The sequence below is a fragment of the Acipenser ruthenus genome, chromosome 23 (assembly GCF_902713425.1).
Source record: "Acipenser ruthenus chromosome 23, fAciRut3.2 maternal haplotype, whole genome shotgun sequence".
NCBI classification, from domain to species: Eukaryota; Metazoa; Chordata; class Actinopteri; order Acipenseriformes; family Acipenseridae; genus Acipenser; species Acipenser ruthenus.
Genome location: NC_081211.1, coordinates 9,817,817 through 9,839,206, shown reverse-complemented (window position 1 = coordinate 9,839,206; position 21,390 = coordinate 9,817,817). Strand labels below are relative to the sequence as shown.

Here is a 21,390-nt window from a genome sequence, read left to right as displayed (position 1 = left end):
ACTATGAGCTACACCACAGCATTACTGAAACTATGAGCTACAGCACAGCATTACTGAAACTATGAGCTACAGCACAGCACTGCTGAGAACTACAGCACTGCATTACTGAAACTATGAGCTAAAGCACTGCACTGCTGAAACTATGAGCTACACCACAGCATTACTGAAACTATGAGCTACAGCACAGCACTGCTGAGACCTACAGCACAGCATTACTGAAACTATGAGCTACAGCACAGCATTACTGAAACTATGTGCTACAGCACAGCACTGCTGAGAACTACAGCACTGCATTACTGAAACTATGAGCTACAGCACAGCATTACTGAAACTATGAGCTAAAGCACTGCATTGCTGAAACTATGAGCTACACCACAGCATTACTGAAACTATGAGCTACAGCACAGCACTGCTGAGACCTACAGCACAGCATTACTGAAACTATGAGCTACAGCACAGCATTACTGAAACTATGTGCTACAGCACAGCACTGCTGAGAACTACAGCACTGCATTACTGAAACTATGAGCTACAGAACAGCATTACTGAAACTATGAGCTAAAGCACTGCATTGCTGAAACTATGAGCTACAGCACAGCATTACTGAAACTATGAGCTACACCACAGCATTACTGAAACTATGAGCTACAGCACAGCACTGCTGAGACCTACAGCACAGCATTACTGAAACTATGAGCTACAGCACAGCATTACTGAAACTATGTGCTACAGCACAGCACTGCTGAGAACTACAGCACTGCATTACTGAAACTATGAGCTACAGCACAGCATTGCTGAGACCTACAGCACAGCATTACTGAAACTATGAGCTACAGCACAGCATTACTGAAACTATGAGCTACAGCACAGCACTGCTGAGAACTACAGCACTGCATTACTGAAACTATGAGCTAAAGCACTGCACTGCTGAAACTATGAGCTACAGCACAGCATTACTGAAACTATGAGCTACAGCACAGCACTGCTGAGACCTACAGCACAGCATTACTGAAACTATGAGCTAAAGCACTGCATTGCTGAAACTATGAGCTACACCACAGCATTACTGAAACTATGAGCTACACCACAGCATTACTGAAACTATGAGCTACAGCACAGCACTGCTGAGACCTACAGCACAGCATTACTGAAACTATGAGCTACAGCACAGCATTACTGAAACTATGTGCTACAGCACAGCACTGCTGAGAACTACAGCACAGCATTACTGAAACTATGTGCTACAGCACAGCACTGCTGAGAACTACAGCACTGCATTACTGAAACTATGAGCTAAAGCACTGCATTGCTGAGACCTACAGCACTGCATTGCTGAAACTATGAGCTACAGCACAGCATTACTGAAACTATGAGCTACACCACAGCATTACTGAAACTATGAGCTACACCACAGCATTACTGAAACTATGAGCTACAGCACAGCACTGCTGAGACCTACAGCACTGCATTGCTGAAACTATGAGCTACAGCACAGCATTACTAAAACTATGAGCTAAAGCACAGCATTACTGAAACTATGAGCTACAGCACAGCATTACTGAAACTATGAGACCTACAGCACAGCATTACTGAAACTATGAGCTACAGCACAGCATTACTGAAACTATGAGACCTACAGCACAGCATTACTGAAACTATGAGCTACACCACAGCATTACTGAAACTATGAGACCTACAGCACAGCATTACTGAAACTATGCGCTACAGCACAGCATTACTGAAACTATGAGCTACAGCACAGCATTACTGAAACTATGAGACCTACAGCACAGCATTACTGAAACTATGAGCTACAGCACAGCATTACTGAGACTATGAGACCTACAGCACAGCACTGCTGAGAACTACAGCACAGCATTACTGAAACTATGAGCTACAGCACAGCATTACTGAAACTATGAGCTACAGCACAGCATTACTGAAACTATGAGACCTACAGCACAGCATTACTGAAACTATGAGCTACAGCACAGCATTACTGAAACTATGAGACCTACAGCACAGCACTGCTGAAACTATGAGCTACAGCACAGCATTACTGAAACTATGTGCTACAGCACAGCACTGCTGAAACTATGAGCTAAAGCACTGCATTACTGAAACTATGAGACCTACAGCACAGCATTACTGAAACTATGAGCTACAGCACAGCATTACTGAAACTATGTGCTACAGCACAGCACTGCTGAAACTATGAGCTAAAGCACTGCATTACTGAAACTATGAGCTACAGCACAGCATTACTGAAACTATGAGCTACAGCACAGCACTGCTGAGAACTACAGCACTGCATTACTGAAACTATGAGCTACAGCACAGCATTACTGAAACTATGTGCTACAGCACAGCACTGCTGAGAACTACAGCACTGCATTACTGAAACTATGAGCTAAAGCACTGCATTGCTGAGACCTACAGCACTGCATTGCTGAAACTATGAGCTACAGCACAGCATTACTGAAACTATGAGCTACAGCACAGCATTACTGAAACTATGAGCTACACCACAGCATTACTGAAACTATGAGCTACAGCACAGCACTGCTGAGACCTACAGCACTGCATTGCTGAAACTATGAGCTACAGCACAGCATTACTGAAACTATGAGCTAAAGCACAGCATTACTGAAACTATGAGCTACAGCACTGCATTGCTGAAACTATGAGCTACAGCACAGCATTACTGAAACTATGAGCTAAAGCACTGCATTACTGAAACTATGAGACCTACAGCACAGCATTACTGAAACTATGAGCTACAGCACAGCATTACTGAAACTATGAGCTACACCACAGCATTACTGAAACTATGAGACCTACAGCACAGCATTACTGAAACTATGCGCTACAGCACAGCATTACTGAAACTATGAGCTACAGCACAGCATTACTGAAACTATGAGACCTACAGCACAGCATTACTGAAACTATGAGCTACAGCACAGCATTACTGAGACTATGAGACCTACAGCACAGCATTACTGAAACTATGAGCTACAGCACAGCATTACTGAAACTATGAGCTACAGCACAGCATTACTGAAACTATGAGACCTACAGCACAGCATTACTGAAACTATGAGCTACAGCACAGCATTACTGAAACTATGTGCTACAGCACAGCACTGCTGAAACTATGAGCTACAGCACAGCATTACTGAAACTATGTGCTACAGCACAGCACTGCTGAAACTATGAGCTAAAGCACTGCATTACTGAAACTATGAGCTAAAGCACTGCATTACTGAAACTATGAGACCTACAGCACAGCATTACTGAAACTATGAGCTACAGCACAGCACTGCTGAGACCTACAGCACAGCATTACTGAAACTATGAGCTACACCACAGCATTACTGAAACTATGAGCTACACCACAGCACTGCTGAGACCTACAGCACAGCATTACTGAAACTATGAGCTACACCACAGCATTACTGAAACTATGAGCTACAGCACAGCATTACTGAAACTATGTGCTACAGCACAGCATTACTGAAACTATGAGCTACACCACAGCATTACTGAAACTATGAGCTACACTACAGCACTGCTGAGACCTACAGCACAGCATTACTGAAACTATGAGCTACAGCACAGCACTGCTGAGACCTACAGCACAGCATTACTGAAACTATGAGCTACACTACAGCATTACTGAAACTATGAGCTACACTACAGCATTACTGAAACTATGAGCTACAGCACAGCACTGCTGAGACCTACAGCACAGCATTACTGAAACTATGAGCTACACTACAGCATTACTGAAACTATGAGCTACACTACAGCATTACTGAAACTATGAGCTACACTACAGCATTACTGAAACTATGAGCTACACTACAGCATTACTGAAACTATGAGCTACACTACAGCATTACTGAAACTATGAGCTACACTACAGCATTACTGAAACTATGAGCTACACTACAGCATTACACAGCCAGCCTCAGCAAGGAAGAGAAGCCTCCAGTCATATGAGAAGATTAAAGTTCTGAGAGACAGAGACTTCTTGTTGTTTGCACTGAAAACTGCACAGGGAGAACCCAGAGTGTGTGACAGAACCTGGGGTGCAAATGAAAGATCAGGGACAGGTAACCTGAATAACATCAAACCTACAGTCTGACACACACACAGGCACAGGCACAGACACAGATACAGACACAGACACAGACACACACAGATACAGACAGACACACACACACATACTGACACAGGCACAGACAGGCACAGGCACAGGCACAGGCACAGGCAGACACACACACACACAGGCACAGACACAGACACACATACAGACACAGGCACAGGCACAGCACATTACCCCTGTGTCCCCTTTCACAGTTTGCTAACCAAGGCTTTATCAGCACTGGTCTCCCAGTCACTCCATTTAGGATCTCTTTGTTGGATTTTGTCTGGAAATGGACCCTGTTCTTTCTCTCCTGCAGAAGAACGAGGGTCGCTGCTCTACTCCCCAGTACAGCTGCAGGTCTGCTGAGGTGAACTTCCTGCAATAAACAAAGCAGCTGCGCGCTATATTACGCATGAAGGCACGGACAGCGTGTCCCTGTTTTCTGGTCTTCTGCTTGCGTCTCTGACCCGGTGTACAGTACAGCGTGTACGTCTTCACAGCAACCCTCCATCAGAGCGTTTCCACGGCAACTCCTCTGTGTGTGTCCCAGCTCTCCAGGGGGCATGTGAGCACCTTTCGGCAACGCTGTGGAGTAAAACCGGGTTGCCTAGCAACAGCTTCCCACACAGAGGGGAGGGAGGGGTGTATGATGTGAGCGGCTTGGTGACAAAAGCAGAGATAGAGCCTCCATCCACCTATCACTGCACCACCCAGCACAGTACAGCACAGCACAGCACAGGCCGCTCACTGTGTCTCTGTGTCTATCTCCGAGTGTGTCTGTGTCTGTTGTCTCTGTCTTTGTGTAGTGGCTTGTGTTGACTCTTTCTGTATCTGTCTATGTGTCTGTGTGTGCATGCGTCTCTGTGTGTGTGCATGTGTTTCTGTGTGTGTGTGCATGCGTCTCTGTGTGTGTGTGCATTTCTTTTCACTGCTTCTTTTTTACAGAGTAGGATTAATTACCATGCCCTCATCTTGAAAAGCTTAGATCTGCCAGTTAATGTATTCTTTGTTCTTTTTTCCCCCCAGAACACTAGTGTGTGTAATGTCCTTGTGCCTGTGGGTGCAGTGTACTGAACGCTCTCCAGCCCCGTCAGCCTCTCTCTACTGAGGTCTGCTCCTCATGATCCAGACCTGCCTGTCCTTGTGCCTGTGGGTGCAGTGTACTGAACGCCCTCCAGCCCCCTGTCAGCCTCTCTCTGCTGGGGTCTGCTCCTCATGATCCAGACCTGCCTGTCCTTGTGCCTGTGGGTGCAGTGTACTGAACGCCCTCCAGCCCCCTGTCAGCCTCTCTCTGCTGAGGTCTGCTCCTCATAATCCAGACCTGCCTGTCCTTGTGCCTGTGGGTGCAGTGTACTGAACGCTCTCCAGCCACCTGTCAGCCTCTCTCTGCTGGGGTCTGCTCCTCATGATCCAGACCTGCCTGTGCCTGTGCCTGTGGGTGCAGTGTACTGAACGCTCTCCAGCCACCTGTCAGCCTCTCTCTGCTGGGGTCTGCTCCTCATGATCCAGACCTGCCTGTGCCTGTGCCAGCATCTTGCTCTCCGCTACAGTCAGGGGCACCTCAGGGAGAGAGGGAGGAGAGACAGGACAAAGAGAGAGGGGGAGAGGACAAACAGAGACGAGGAGAGGGGAAAAAGAAATGGGGAGAGAGATTGGGAGAGAGAACAAATAGAGGGAGAGAGAAGGGGAGAGAGGACAAAGAAAGTGGGACAGAGGTCAAAGCGAGACAGGGGGAGAGAGACAGGATCTTGCACAGCAACACTCCAGCTGTCTCTGTGCTCACTGACTGTTTCGGAACTCGGTGAGATCATCTATGTATCACTTCCTGCCTGCAGAGGAGGCTGAGCTGCTCCCTGTCCCCTCAGAGGGAGGTCCCTCCAGGGCAGTCTCGAATCAGGCAGTCTGGGGGCAGTGTGGGGATACAGACAGGATGTAGAGCTGACAAGCCAGCACACTCCAGCAGTGAAGAGTCTGTCAGCCCTGTAATAAAGGTATGAACGATTGTCTTCCACTGTGTGTATTGTGACAGGGCGGAATAGTGTGGGTGGAGTGTGTTTATTATTTGTTTGGTAGGAATGGGGTTAAATCCATCCCTGCTGAATACACGTGTGGAATGTGGCTGGCTCTTAATTGAATAATTGACCATCAGTGAAGACCCAGCCACATGGTATACAAAGGGAACAATCCTTTGGTTGGTGGTGGGAGTTGAGAGGAGTTTATGGACTGTCTTAGTGAAAGCCAATGCCCAGTCTAAGCAGTAGTGTTTTTGTTTGGCCCCTGTGCCTTGTTTGTTTTTGTACATTGCCTTTGACTAAACCTGCGCTTCAGCAGGTTGACTGAAGCTCTGTGTCTGAGACCTGCTGGTAACCAGCTTTGCCAGTGACGCTACCCTTTCACAGTATAAAAACTCTTCCTTCAAGTGTTACAGAACCCCCTGAAGTGTTCACAAGAAACACATTCTCCACATGACAGGGTTCCACATTAACCATGGCCCCCGGCCAGGGACTGCTAGAGATCGCAGTTCAGCCGGCAGTCATGAAGCACCACAGGCCCAACTGGGACCGGTTTTTTAACTGTATGAAACCTTTTTTTTTTAAACATAACTCCCCCTCTGATAACGGTGTAATTGAAGTTTCCCGCCGCACGTCAGATTTGTTGTGCAGTCAGAATCTGAGACTACACCCTGAAGTGCTGCTGGGAAGACTAGTTCCCTTCACGTGGCACTTTTATACAATTCAGTTTTTTTGCAACTAAGCAAATAACTGCACCAATAAGCCAAAAGGAAAGCCGTAATGACATTATCAAGAAAGAAATTATGAAAAGAAAATGAACACGAAAATTTAGAGTGGAGTGGAAGAAAGACTTTACCTGGCTTCATTATGACAGTGTGTAGCAGGGCGGTAGTAAGCCCTGCTTATTGATATGTGTTTGTTCGTTTTATTTTTAGATCGGGGTCTCCCCTCCGCCCCTGTGCAGTGTGCTTTTGTATTTGTTTTGTTTTATGATTTATTGATTATTTATATGACGGCGAGCGCTGTATGTTTTGGTATTGTTTTGTATTGTCGGAGTAGCCGTGTTTTTGTTTTATATTTTGTTTAGCGTGGATGGGTAGTCCCATCCACAGTTTAAAAAAACTCGTGCAGAAGGTGAACCATCTCCCGAATTAATTACGGGATTAATTTTGTTGCTAATTGGGAGATGGTTCACCTTAATAAAAGCCTGCAGCTCTCGGCACTCGGGGTGGGGTGTTTGAGAGGAGGAACGAGAGTGCGGCCGAGAGGAAACGAAAAGAAAGAAAAAGATAACGGATCAGTGAAGGCTGTTGCCCAGCCTGACCGTGCATTTTGTGTTCGAGATTTGTTTTATTTAAACCTTTTATTTTGCTCTGCGAGCACAGTGTTTTTGTTTGACCATTTTATTTATTTTTAAATAAAACGGCAAACCCGCCTTTTTGTTTTAAACTGCAGTGTTTGTAGTTCCTGCTTCTGCCGTGACGTCACCACCCAGCCACCCTGTCACACAGTGAAAAAAATGTCATGTTCTGAAAAGCAGCATGATCTGGACACACTGCAATCCTCAGTTAAGTTTTTTGTTCTCCTGGTGAATGTTCCCAAGTAAATGCTGAGAAATGTATTATGGAGTTGATTTATTACCCCTGAAGTGTGATTACTGTGAAAGAGTCATTACTGTGCATATAAAAACAAACACTGAGATACAGCCAACACGGGCACAGCAAAGACATAACGCTGAGATACAGACAACATGGGCATAGCAAAGAAACAGAACGCTGAGAGACAGACAACGCGGGACACAGCAAAGAAACAGAACGCTGAGAGACAGACAACGCGGGACACAGCAAAGAAACAGAACGCTGAGAGACAGAGAACGCGGGACACAGCAAAGAAACAGAACGCTGAGAGACAGACAACGCGGGACACAGCAAAGAAACAGAACGCTGAGAGACAGACAACGCGGGACACAGCAAAGAAACAGAACGCTGAGAGACAGACAACGCGGGACACAGCAAAGAAACAGAACGCTGAGAGACAGACAACGCGGGACACAGCAAAGAAACAGAACGCTGAGAGACAGACAACGCGGGACACAGCAAAGAAACAGAACGCTGAGAGACAGACAACGCGGGACACAGCAAAGAAACAGAACGCTGAGAGACAGACAACGCGGGACACAGCAAAGAAACAGAACGCTGAGAGACAGACAACGCGGGACACAGCAAAGAAACAGAACGCTGAGAGACAGACAACGCGGGACACAGCAAAAAAACAGAACGCTGAGAGACAGACAACGCGGGACACAGCAAAGAAACAGAACGCTGAGAGACAGACAACGCGGGACACAGCAAAGAAACAGAACGCTGAGAGACAGACAACGCGGGACACAGCAAAGAAACAGAACGCTGAGAGACAGACAACGCGGGACACAGCAAAGAAACAGAACGCTGAGAGACAGACAACGCGGGACAGAGCAAAGAAACAGAACGCTGAGAGACAGACAACGCAGGGCACAGCAAAGAAACAGAACGCTGAGAGACAGACAACGCGGGACACAGCAAAGAAACAGAACGCTGAGAGACAGACAACGCGGGACACAGCAAAGAAACAGAACGCTGAGAGACAGACAACGCGGGACACAGCAAAGAAACAGAACGCTGAGAGACAGACAACGCGGGACACAGCAAAGAAACAGAACGCTGAGAGACAGACAACATGGGACACAGCAAAGAAACAGAACGCTGAGAGACAGACAACGCGGGACACAGCAAAGAAACAGAACGCTGAGAGACAGACAACGCGGGACAGAGCAAAGAAACAGAACGCTGAGAGACAGACAACGCAGGGCACAGCAAAGAAACAGAACGCTGAGAGACAGACAACGCGGGACACAGCAAAGAAACAGAACGCTGAGAGACAGACAACGCGGGACACAGCAAAGAAACAGAACGCTGAGATACAGACAACGCGGGACAGAGCAAAGAAACATGAAGACGTTGTTGTAAACTCAGTGGTGAGAGACAGGCCCCAGTCTGAGACCTAGTTAAACATGTATTTGTACTGCAGTATAGTTTCCCCCTGATCAAACCCTAACCCTTATTCTAAGAGTCTGCCACAGTAGATAGTTGGAATTCAATGTGCTTTATTACGGTTTGTCACACTCACTTGTAATTCACCATGCTTTTACTATGCTTTCCTAGAACAGTAATGTTTGATTGTAAACCCTAGAGAGATGGTTTGTTCATTAGTGCGTGCTCACAGTGTTCTGTGTTGATTGGCATGAAGCAGCGTGTCCATCTGGAGGGGAGTCGCAGCCAAGCTGAAGAGAGGTGAAGGAATCTGCAGACACAGTAGGGGTCTGAGGACAGGCTGGCTGGCGGGGGGCTAGGCTAGGAGCAACAATCGGGATGGGATCGATATTTTTGCCATGTTAAACAAGGTATTAGTGGTAATTGGTTTGTAGATTTGATCCTGTTAATTAGATTAACTGTGATATAAAATCATGAGCTTTCAAGACCTCACAAGCCTATTCTTCAGGTGCGGTATTTCTTTAAATGTACACTTACACCTAACCTGCCTCGTGCCAATCAACACAGAGACTGTGAAAGAGACTCCCGAGGTCTGGAAGCTAGCCACTGTTTAATCTCAGTTCATTACTGCACTGCAAAAATATTAATGATAATCATATTAAATCTACAGTCATCTAAAGTTGAATTGGATCAGCACCACACCTGAAGAGAGGTCTTGTTCCTCTCTCTTCCTGTAGACAGCTGTCTATAATGAGATGCTGGGGAGGGGGGGTGAAGTGCTATGTAATTAAACTGGACATCGGAAAGTTACAGGAAACAGTGGAAGAGCTTATTTTAAAAAGCTAACAACCAAAAAGCAGACAGAGAAAAAAAAGAGAGTGAGAGAGAGAAAGAGCTACCAGCTTGGGAGACAGCCAAGGATTCAGGATTGTTGTGATCACTTGTAGGCGATAATTGCTAATTATAGTCCAGCTCTATGGGGGGCACTGGCAGCAGCATGGTCACACTCTGGAATCCAAACTCAGAGGCAGGTGGGGACAGCTACAGAGAGAAGCGATTCGATAGTCTCAGTACAGAGCCACTCAGGAGCACTGCAGACATGAAAAAAAGGTCAGAGGCAGGGACTACAAAGGGCAATCTCACTTTCACCTGCGAGCGCTATCTGACTTCAAAACAATGAGAACTCAAACAGTGAATCAGTGAAGAGCCCTAACACAGCAAAATACAGGCTTGAACTGTCAACATGGCCTAACCGTGAATTAACCACATTAATGAATGAGGAAGTCAGTGGAGAGCACTACGTCAAATACTACAGCCTTAATACTGTATGTACATTATGCATTCAGAGGGTGTGTATGTGGGGAATACTGAAGTGACTGGACCGAGGCCGAGCACCAGGACAATGCAGGTGACCGATTGTGACGTCACCATTTTGAATTGACTTGAATGGAATTCCGAGAGGTGCCTCTGCTTTTTTAAAGCAAGGTTCAAACAAGGTCCGGTTGAGGTCATGAATTGGGTTAATAAAAATACTACTATATTTTAGAGGCTTGCTATACTATTACACATTACAATCATTAAGCATGTGGTTTACCATGCTTTCAGTGTCCTTGAGCTCTACTTCGCTGTGCTTCTTCCACTGCAGACTGCAGTACACCTTCAGAAAGGAACAAAGAACAAAAGAGGAAGGAGAGAACTGAAGCACCCAGCTCTGGATATCAGAAGGCCATCAAACCTCAGGGAGGCATTTGCATACCTCTCCTGTGTACAAATATCAGCTGTGTGTGTCTGACAGGGAAATGTAGAGCCCAGGGCCTCTTGTGCAGTCATTGCTGTCACTGCAGAGATATTTTTCAGCCACCAGGAATTTTGTAATGAATCAACACGATATTAAATCAAAATAAAAAACAGCACATTCTGTGCATTCCAACTTGACCTCGTCTAGCTTTCTATGTTACAGGAGAATCTTACAAATCGATCCTTCGAGCTGGTAAAGAGATCACAACATTGGTGTGACATGTTTATCAATGGCCAGGCAGCAGGGTGTTGTCTCACCTGCGATCTACATATGGAATCCAAAGACAAGCTAATAGAGAGTGCATTACAGTAGTCGAGTCCCAATGCATGAACCAGTTTCTCTGCAGCTCACTTCCACTCAGCCAGGCTTGAGAACGCTGCTGCCCCTGACACTGCGTTTCCATGCACCACTCAGCCAGGCTTGAGAACGCTGCTGCCCCTGATGCTGCGTTTCCATGCACCACACAGCCAGGCTTGAGAACGCTGCTGCCCCTGACGCTGCGTTTCCATGCACCACTCAGCCAGGCTTGAGAACGCTGCTGCCCCTGACGCTGCGTTTCCATGCACCACTCAGCCAGGCTTGAGAACGCTGCTGCCCCTGACGCTGCGTTTCCATGCACCACTCAGCCAGGCTTGAGAACGCTGCTGCCCCTGACGCTGCGTTTCCATGCACCACTCAGCCAGGCTTGAGAACGCTGCTGCCCCTGACGCTGCGTTTCCATGCACCACTCAGCCAGGCTTGAGAACGCTGCTGCCCCTGACGCTGCGTTTCCATGCACCACTCAGCCAGGCTTGAGAACGCTGCTGCCCCTGACACTGCGTTTCCATGCACCATTCAGCCAGGCTTGAGAACGCTGCTGCCCCTGACGCTGCGTTTCCATGCACCACTCAGCCAGGCTTGAGAACGCTGCTGCCCCTGACGCTGCGTTTCCATGCACCACTCAGCCAGGCTTGAGAACGCTGCTGCCCCTGACGCTGCGTTTCCATGCACTACTCAGCCAGGCTTGAGAACGCTGCTGCTCCTGACGCTGCGTTTCCATGCACCACTCAGCCAGGCTTGAGAACGCTGCTGCCCCTGACGCTGCGTTTCCATGCACCACTCAGCCAGGCTTGAGAACGCTGCTGCCCCTGATGCTGCGTTTCCATGCACCACTCAGCCAGGCTTGAGAACGCTGCTGCCCCTGACGCTGCGTTTCCATGCACCACTCAGCCAGGCTTGAGAACGCTGCTGCCCCTGACGCTGCGTTTCCATGCACCACTCAGCCAGGCTTGAGAACGCTGCTGCCCCTGACGCTGCGTTTCCATGCACCACTCAGCCAGGCTTGAGAACGCTGCTGCCCCTGACACTGCGTTTCCATGCACCACTCAGCCAGGCTTGAGAACGCTGCTGCCCCTGACGCTGCGTTTCCATGCACCACTCAGCCAGGCTTGAGAACGCTGCTGCCCCTGACGCTGCGTTTCCATGCACCACTCAGCCAGGCTTGAGAACGCTGCTGCCCCTGACACTGCGTTTCCATGCACTACTCAGCCAGGCTTGAGAACGCTGCTGCCCCTGACGCTGCGTTTCCATGCACCACTCAGCCAGGCTTGAGAACGCTGCTGCCCCTGACGCTGCGTTTCCATGCACCACTCAGCCAGGCTTGAGAACGCTGCTGCCCCTGACACTGCGTTTCCATGCACCACTCAGCCAGGCTTGAGAACGCTGCTGCCCCTGACGCTGCGTTTCCATGCACCACTCAGCCAGGCTTGAGAACGCTGCTGCCCCTGACGCTGCGTTTCCATGCACCACTCAGCCAGGCTTGAGAACGCTGCTGCCCCTGACACTGCGTTTCCATGCACTACTCAGCCAGGCTTGAGAACGCTGCTGCTCCTGACGCTGCGTTTCCATGCACCACTCAGCCAGGCTTGAGAACGCTGCTGCCCCTGACGCTGCGTTTCCATGCACCACTCAGCCAGGCTTGAGAACGCTGCTGCCCCTGATGCTGCGTTTCCATGCACCACTCAGCCAGGCTTGAGAACGCTGCTGCCCCTGACACTGCGTTTCCATGCACCACTCAGCCAGGCTTGAGAACGCTGCTGCCCCTGACGCTGCGTTTCCATGCACCACTCAGCCAGGCTTGAGAACGCTGCTGCCCCTGACACTGCGTTTCCATGCACCACTCAGCCAGGTTTGAGAACGCTGCTGCCCCTGACACTGCGTTTCCATGCACCACTCAGCCAGGCTTGAGAACGCTGCTGCCCCTGACGCTGCGTTTCCATGCACCACTCAGCCAGGCTTGAGAACGCTGCTGCCCCTGACACTGCGTTTCCATGCACCACTCAGCCAGGCTTGAGAACGCTGCTGCCCCTGATGCTGCGTTTCCATGCACTACTCAGCCAGGCTTGAGAACGCTGCTGCCCCCGACGCTGCGTTTCCATGCACCACTCAGCCAGGCTTGAGAACGCTGCTGCCCCTGACGCTGCGTTTCCATGTTCATTTAGTTGACCCACATCGGCTGCCAATCCGAGCTGCCCCTGCTATTCCCCAAAGCGAGACGGGTGGAAGTACATTACAACACTGACAAATCAAGTGACGAGCGGGCATAAACATTTAATCCACAACAGGGTAGGCAGGTTTCTCTTTGCTTCAATATTCTTGTATCATTTTTTTTAGTAACAAAAGAACCGCCAACATCCGTCAAAAACTCGCACTGCATGGAAACAAAGTCTTTTCACTAATCCCTGGTAGACTGTCAGTGGGGGTCCAGGAGGAATGCAGGAGGACCCAGATCAGCTCGGACTGGCGGTCCACCCATGCTCATGGAAACGAGGTATTAGATAGACAGGACCAGGGCTTAAATTCAGCCGGAGCTGAACTCTGGTAAATATTTCCGCACCTTGACTTCAATCTGAGGCTGTTCTGTAGTGACAACAATACAAAATACAACTTTACTATAAATAATTCTTGGATAATCCTGTCCAATGATAATGGAGTCATTCCCAATGACAATCCTGTGCAATAATAATGGGTTCATTCCCAATGACAATCCTGTCCAATGACAATTGGGTCATTCCCAATGACAATCCAGTGCAATGATAATGGGGTCATTCAAAATGACAATCCTGTCCAATGATAATGGGGTCATTCCCAATGACAATCCTGTGCAATGATAATGGGGTCATTCCCAAAAACAATCCTGTGCAATGATAATGGGGTCATTCCCAATGACAATCCTGTGCAATGATAATGGGGTCATTCCCAATGATAATCCTGTGCAATGATAATGGGGTCATTCCCAATGACAATCCTGTCCAATGATAATGGGGTCATTCCCAATGACAATCCTGTGCAATGATAATGGGGTCATTCCCAATGACAATCCTGTGCAATGATAATGGGGTCATTCCCAATGACAATCCTGTGCAATGATAATATGGTCATTCCCAATGACAATCCTGTGCAATGATAATGGGGTCATTCCCAATGACAATCCTGTCCAATGATAATGGGGTCATTCCCAATGACAATCCTGTCCAATGATAATGGGGTCATTCCCAATGATAATCCTGTCCAATGATAATGGGGTCATTCCCAATGACAATCCTGTCCAATGATAATGGGGTCATTCCCAATGACAATCCTGTTCAATGATAATGGGGTCATTCCCAATGATAATCCTGTCCAATGATAATCCTGTCCAATGATAATGGGGTCATTCCCATTCAGGAGGCCCACGTCAATTCATTAGTCATGTAATATTTTTTTGTAAGAAACCCCTTGAAGCCCTTTTTAAATTGATACTAACATTATTTGTCAAGGTGATGCAAAAGGGCATTTTCACCCCTTCAGACTGGTTCTCCACGTGAGGGGCTGCAGCTCTTCTGTTCTACATACAGCACCAACCCTGGAGCCCTTTTCTCCACCACAGGTACCATATGGATCATCAATAACAAATGAAGGAAACACCTCCCCGCGATCTGGCCCACTTGAGCTGGAATGCCTGTTATTTCTTATAAAAGTTTACCATATTAAATTTACACAGACATTTTGCAGTTTTCCCCTGCTTTTCCAATGGTCATACTATGCATTTACCATACGTCTCTGAGATTTACATGCTGGCCTGTACATGCTTTACCATGCTTTTACTCTGCTTTATCACACTTTGCTATGTTTTTACTATGGAAATCTTTTATAAGGGATAGCAGGTAGCTCTAAAAGGCTGCAGCACACTTTCTGCGCTTCCCCATGCTTTCACTACACTACAGCTCTTTGCTTTGCTTGTATCACAGTACTGCACACTGGAGAATCCCTCCTCTCCACTCGCTGTTCCACACAGTACTGCACACTGGAGAATCCCTCCTCTCCACTCGCTGTTCCACACAGCACTGCACACTGGAGAATCCCTCCTCTCTCCACTCGCTGTTCCACACAGTACTGCACACTGGAGAATCCCTCGTCTCTCCACTCGCTGTTCCACACAGTACTGCACACTGGAGAATCCCTCCTCTCTCCACTCGCTGTTCCACACAGTACTGCACACTGGAGAATCCCTCCTCTCTCCACTCGCTGATCCACACAGTACTGCACACTGGAGAATCCCTCCTCTCTCCACTCGCTGTTCCACACAGTACTGCACACTGGAGAATCCCTCCTCTCTCCACTCGCTGTTCCACACAGTACTGCACACTGGAGAATCCCTCCTCTCTCCACTCGCTGTTCCACACAGTACTGCACACTGGAGAATCCCTCCTCTCTCCACTCGCTGTTCCACACAGTACTGCACACTGGAGAATCCCCCCTCTCTCCACTTGCTGTTCCACACAGTACTGCACACTGGAGAATCCCTCATCACTCCACTCTCTGTTCCGCAGAACCCCTACAGTCTTCTCTCCACCACAAGCCTTGATAACAGTGTACCAGCCCTGACCCTCTGCCAGATCTGAATATTTGTGAGGCACACCATGATAATATGTTCTTAATGAACAGTCCGAGTTCAGATTCTGAAACGTGTGTGCAGTACATTGCATGCTTTACATACAGAAGAGAATGGATCAGAGTCATGCCTCTGGTCCTGAACATGGGGTTGCAACTTTCAAATACCACGTGAACCAAAAACAGAGACTGTTAATGTCATCCTCCGGACAAACACAAGGGTTTAATAATACTGACAGTTTGATTGTTTTTCTTTTGGTATACCAGGGCTATGACGCATTGGCTTTAAATCTAAACTTAAACAAACCTGTTCCAGCCTTTAAACTGCAACACACAGATGAGAAGACCCCCCCAGAGAACTGTTACTGTTATTTTTTAAATAAACATCATGAATTTGTATAAGATTTCCATTTATGTACTGTAGGCAGAATAGAATTTGAATAAATATTGAATATGAAACTCATTAGCCTTGTACTGTACACACACTGCTGTATGAGCTCTAAAGGCTAAGATCATATTTGGAAATACTAAAATATGCTAAATAAATTAAATGACAAACTGAACTGCTTCAGATCTCCATCCCCTCCCTGTAAACTGCTTCAGATCTCCATCCCCTCCCTGTAAACTGCTTCAGCCCTCCATCCCCTCCCTGTAAACTGCTTCAGATCTCCATCCCCTCCCTGTAAACTGCTTCAGCCCTCCATCCCCTCCCTGTAAACTGCTTCAGATCTTCATCCCCTCCCTGTAAACTGCTTCAGATCTCCATCCCCTCCCTGTAAACTGCTTCAGCCCTCCATCCCCTCCCTGTAAACTGCTTCAGCCCTCCATCCCCTCCCTGTAAACTGCTTCAGATCTCCATCCCCTCCCTGTAAACTGCTTCAGCCCTCCATCCCCTCCCTGTAAACTGCTTCAGATCTCCATCCCCTCCCTGTAAACTGCTTCAGATCTCCATCCCCTCCCTGTAAACTGCTTCAGATCTCCATCCCCTCCCTGTAAACTGCTTCAGATCTCCATCCCCTCCCTGTAAACTGCTTCAGATCTCCATCCCCTCCCTGTAAACTGCTTCAGCCCTCCATCCCCTCCCTGTAAACTGCTTCACAACATCACCATGCCAGGGAACACCAGGAGGATTAACAATAAAAAGATTCAAATCTAATTTTAATGTATTCATTTTAATGTGTTCATTTCCCTAACAATGTCATGATGTTTGAACTCATTCCGAGTTCTCTGGGTTCTGTTGCTGCATTGCATAGCAGTTTGATCCATGGTTTTACTAGGAGTTTAATAAGACACACCTGAGCTTGTTACCTATACACTGGGGCTAATCAAGCACAAATTAAAACCTGGCATGGGTGAAACTGTTATGCAATAGGAGTCTTATTCCCATCCCTGCGGTGTTTAGATCGTTGCTGTTTACATCATTAGTCCCCCTTGTGTATCACTGCCAGTTATAGTGAGGGGAGAGCGGTCAGGATGCAGCAGTATTGCACTGCTCTCTCATGCAGAGAAGAGGCCGGACCTCGGCACCAGTTCCCACATTACACCAGCAGCACCCGCATGTTTGGGAGGATTTCAGGTCTCAGCTGGATAGTGTTTGCTGGGCTGTAGCGAATTTCACTGTGAACTCTCCTGCAGCATCCCTCTGATTCTGACAGGCTAGAAACAATACAGTCCCTACACTCCCATGCAATGATCCCTCAGTGTACTACAGTCCCTACACTCCCAATGCAATGATCCCTCAGTGTACTACAGTCCCTACACTCCCAATGCAATGATCCCTCAGTGTACTACAGTCCCTACACTCCCAATGCAATGATCCCTCAGTGCACTACAGTCCCTACACTCCCAATGCAATGATCCCTCAGTGTACAGTCCCTACACTCCCAATGCAATGATCCCTCAGTGCACTACAGTCCCTACACTCCCAATGCAATGATCCCTCAGTGTACAGTCCCTAAACTCCCAATGCAATGATCCCTCAGTGTACTACAGTCCCTACACTCCCAATGCAATGATCCCTCAGTGTACAGTCCCTACACTCCCAATGCAATGAGCCCTCAGTGTACAGTCCCTACACTCCCAATGCAATGATCCCTCAGTGTACAGTCCCTACACTCCCAATGCAATGATCCCTCAGTGCACTACAGTCCCTACACTCCCAATGCAATGATCCCTCAGTGCACTACAGTCCCTACACTCCCAATGCAATGATCCCTCAGTGTACAGTCCCTACACTCCCAATGCAATGATCCCTCAGTGCACTACAGTCCCCACACTCCCAATGCAATGATCCATCAGTGCACTACAGTCCCTACACTCCCAATGCAATGATCCCTCAGTGCACTACAGTCCCTACACTCCCAATGCAAATGATCCGTGATTTGTAACTTCTTCCAAAATAATTATAAACAGAATATAAAATATCATGTTTTGTTTTTTTTTTAACTGGAAAATGAATGCACAGGGATAGGGCAAATATAAAACATACCTGCTACACGTAGCACACAGACTTATACCCGCTTCCAGTGCCAGCCGGCCCAAAACAGGGTGCTTCCTGTGCCATCCGGCCCAAAAGTCGTGTGTTTGTGCCCCTGTGTGAGCCCTAGCACTGGTCAGACTGCATGCTGCACGGCTGTGAGAGTCGTGGGTTTGTGCCCCTGTGTGAGCCCTAGCACTGGAGCAGACTGCACGCTGCACGGCTGTGAGAGTCGTGGGTTTGTGCCCCTGTGTGAGCCCTAGCACTGGAGCAGACTGCATGCTGCACGGCTGTGAGAGTCGTGGGTTTGTGCCCCTGTGTGAGCCCTAGCACTGGAGCAGACTGCATGCTGCACGGCTGTGAAATCCATTCCAAAAATATTTTTTTAATTACCAAGCAGGAAGCTTTTCATTAAAAAAAAAAGTTCCTTAAATATAAAAGGTCTGGAGAATCAGCCCCATTGCATGTGATGGGAAATCAAACCATTGACTACCATATACTGAGACATGCACTGCACCTAAATGGTAAAGCTAGTATCACTGTTATTATCATTAGAATGCAACAGAAACACTGCTGTATAAACATATGTTTTTATTTGAATTAGTAGACTATTCCAGACAAGCCTGCATACGATACCTCATTGCTGCTTTCTGATTTCTGTATTTCAGTCATTATTCCGGGTCATTTAACCAGCCAGAATCCCCCTGACCGCGCATGAAGTTCTGCCCACCGCGCACACGCACGCACGCACGCACGCACGGACACACGGTGACCCGCAGTAGCTGCTTGTTCCTCACGCCTGCTCAGTCCAGTTGAACAGCGGGCGGTGAGCGCTGATTCAACTGCTCTCTTTACAGTGTTTAACGGAACATACATTATGTGCAGGTGACCTAATAACCTGCTCTGCACTATAACTAGCCATACAACACGCTATTAAAATAAAGCATGATACTATATATTCAAACCCAGGTTATCTAGATCACAGAGGCAGTGCGCCGCCGATCTACTACTGACTGTAGAGAACAAAGCAGCCACAGAACCCCACTGGTTTGAAAAACAACCACTCGCAGACGAGGCTACCCAAGCGAATACGCGTCCCAGCGACTGCACTACGGTCTATCAGAGCCCGGCCCTGCACACACACAGGGATTGACCCGGGACTGACCGTGCACAGCGTCATTACAATATTATAACATTACCACACCCCCATGTGCAAATTCAAAGAGCAGTTCCACTAGCGGATTGCACAATAAGAGAACACAGGCACTTTGCCTAAGTAAGTTGTATGACAAGGGCTTTCTGCGAACGCGCAAGTAGCCGCTTAAAAACTATTAAATGCCAAATAAATCACATTACACGCCATTATCAACCCCTCATTATTCCTGTGTGTTGCTCTTTTTATTCAGCAGTCTGTATTTTTGACACTCCCGATTCGTCTCTGATTTGGGCAAGCGGTGAGCGAGGTGCGCTTTCTATCTGCGTATCTTACTCCAAGAAATAATACCAGCAGCGTTTGCGATGGCTGTTACAGGACCAATACGGCGGCACACTGTAGCGAAATAACTACTGGCACCCAAAACGTGTGATGTGTGAAATACACAAAGAAAGAGAATGACAGCGAAATTCTGCACAGCTAGGCAATAACCATACCGTACATCGTAATAATAATAATAATAATAATAATAATAATAATAATAATAATAATAATAATATTTGGTGTCGTGGTGATAACTCTCCATGTCTACATTTGAGACACTGTTAGCCAAGCTGTCTCTTTCTTTCTTTTGCATTTTTTTCCAAAGTCCACCGTATCTCATTTAATAAAGATGCCGTGACACGCTAAGAACATGTTTGCCAGACTGAGACACTTCCAAACACACCGACCGTGATGCACAACTCCGTGTGCAGTAATTCACAACCGCGCGGTTATCTTACTGCCCAGATCCACAGCAGCGTTATGATATATTAATAATTATGTGTGCAGTAATTCATACCCGCGCGGTTATCTTACTGCCCAGATCCACAGCAGCGTTATGATATATTAATAATTATGTGTGCAGTAATTCATACCCGCGCGGTTATCTTACTGCCCAGATCCACAGCAGCGTTATGATATATAATAATTCCGTGACATCCCCCGGGTCCTTACCTGGCACAAGCTATCCTGCGGCTGCAGACATTTATTCCACAGTGCAGCGCAGGCGGCCCGGGGCTGGCATCTCCCCTGTATGCGATGTTTTCTTGCGGATCCGTGCAGCTGTACAAGAGAAAGGTTTGGAGAGGAGACGGGTCTTCCTCGTCTTGTCAAACTACTCCGCAATCACACTTCAGCTGATCATCACAACAAAAACACCGTCTCTAGCTACGCAAACAGCCCGCGCCGCGCCGCCCACCACGAGACGCCCCGGGCCACGCCCCCACCCCGCCTCCCATTGGCCGCCTTGCCTCATTGGCATATACTTAATATTTATGACGGAACTGCATTCTGGTGAGGATATTGGTTTAGGGAGCGTTCTGTCAGTTCTCCGACCACTCCCCAGCCCCTGAAGATAGCAGCGACCAGGTGACGTCATGGAACATTCCGAAGATTCCGAGCCGCTGCATTGGGATAGTCCCGTGGGATAGAGCGGACGCTGAACGCGACCAGTCTGCGTTATACATTCGCCCCCCGAGTTAACAAGTGGAATCGCATGACATTTAGGTTTTAAAATTACAAACTACACATTAAATACCATTATGCACACTGCAAGCACGGCGTCATGGGGGCGGGGCCGACGGGCAGTTTCTCTGAGAAGTTAAAGGCTTAAAGTGTTCATGCTTTGGGACAGTGCAGCGACTAGCTTGACAATGTTACGTTGTTGAATGAAACATTCTCTTTTTGTCTTGCCAAAAGCTGCAATGCTCTGTTTTAAAATGGTTCTGCCTAAAAAACGTCATAGCACCAGCCTCTCACACGTTATTGCGGTAATTTGCGTTTGTTTAAATTCAAAATTAACGATAGCAGCTGTTGT

At 47.7% G+C, this 21,390-nt stretch overlaps 1 protein-coding gene across 3 annotated transcripts in view; it reads right to left on the bottom strand.

Annotated features, from left to right (window-relative positions):
- The window catches only part of LOC117413696 (transcription factor HIVEP3-like), a 140,234-nt gene extending 119,466 nt beyond the window's left edge, over window positions 1-20,768 (bottom strand). For all 3 annotated transcript variants that reach the window (XM_058997743.1, XM_058997742.1, XM_058997744.1), the window contains exon 1: window positions 20,529-20,768. The gene's annotated coding sequence lies outside the window, so the exon portion shown is untranslated. The remainder of the gene's footprint in view (window positions 1-20,528) is intronic.
- Window positions 20,769-21,390: the final 622 nt, after the last annotated feature.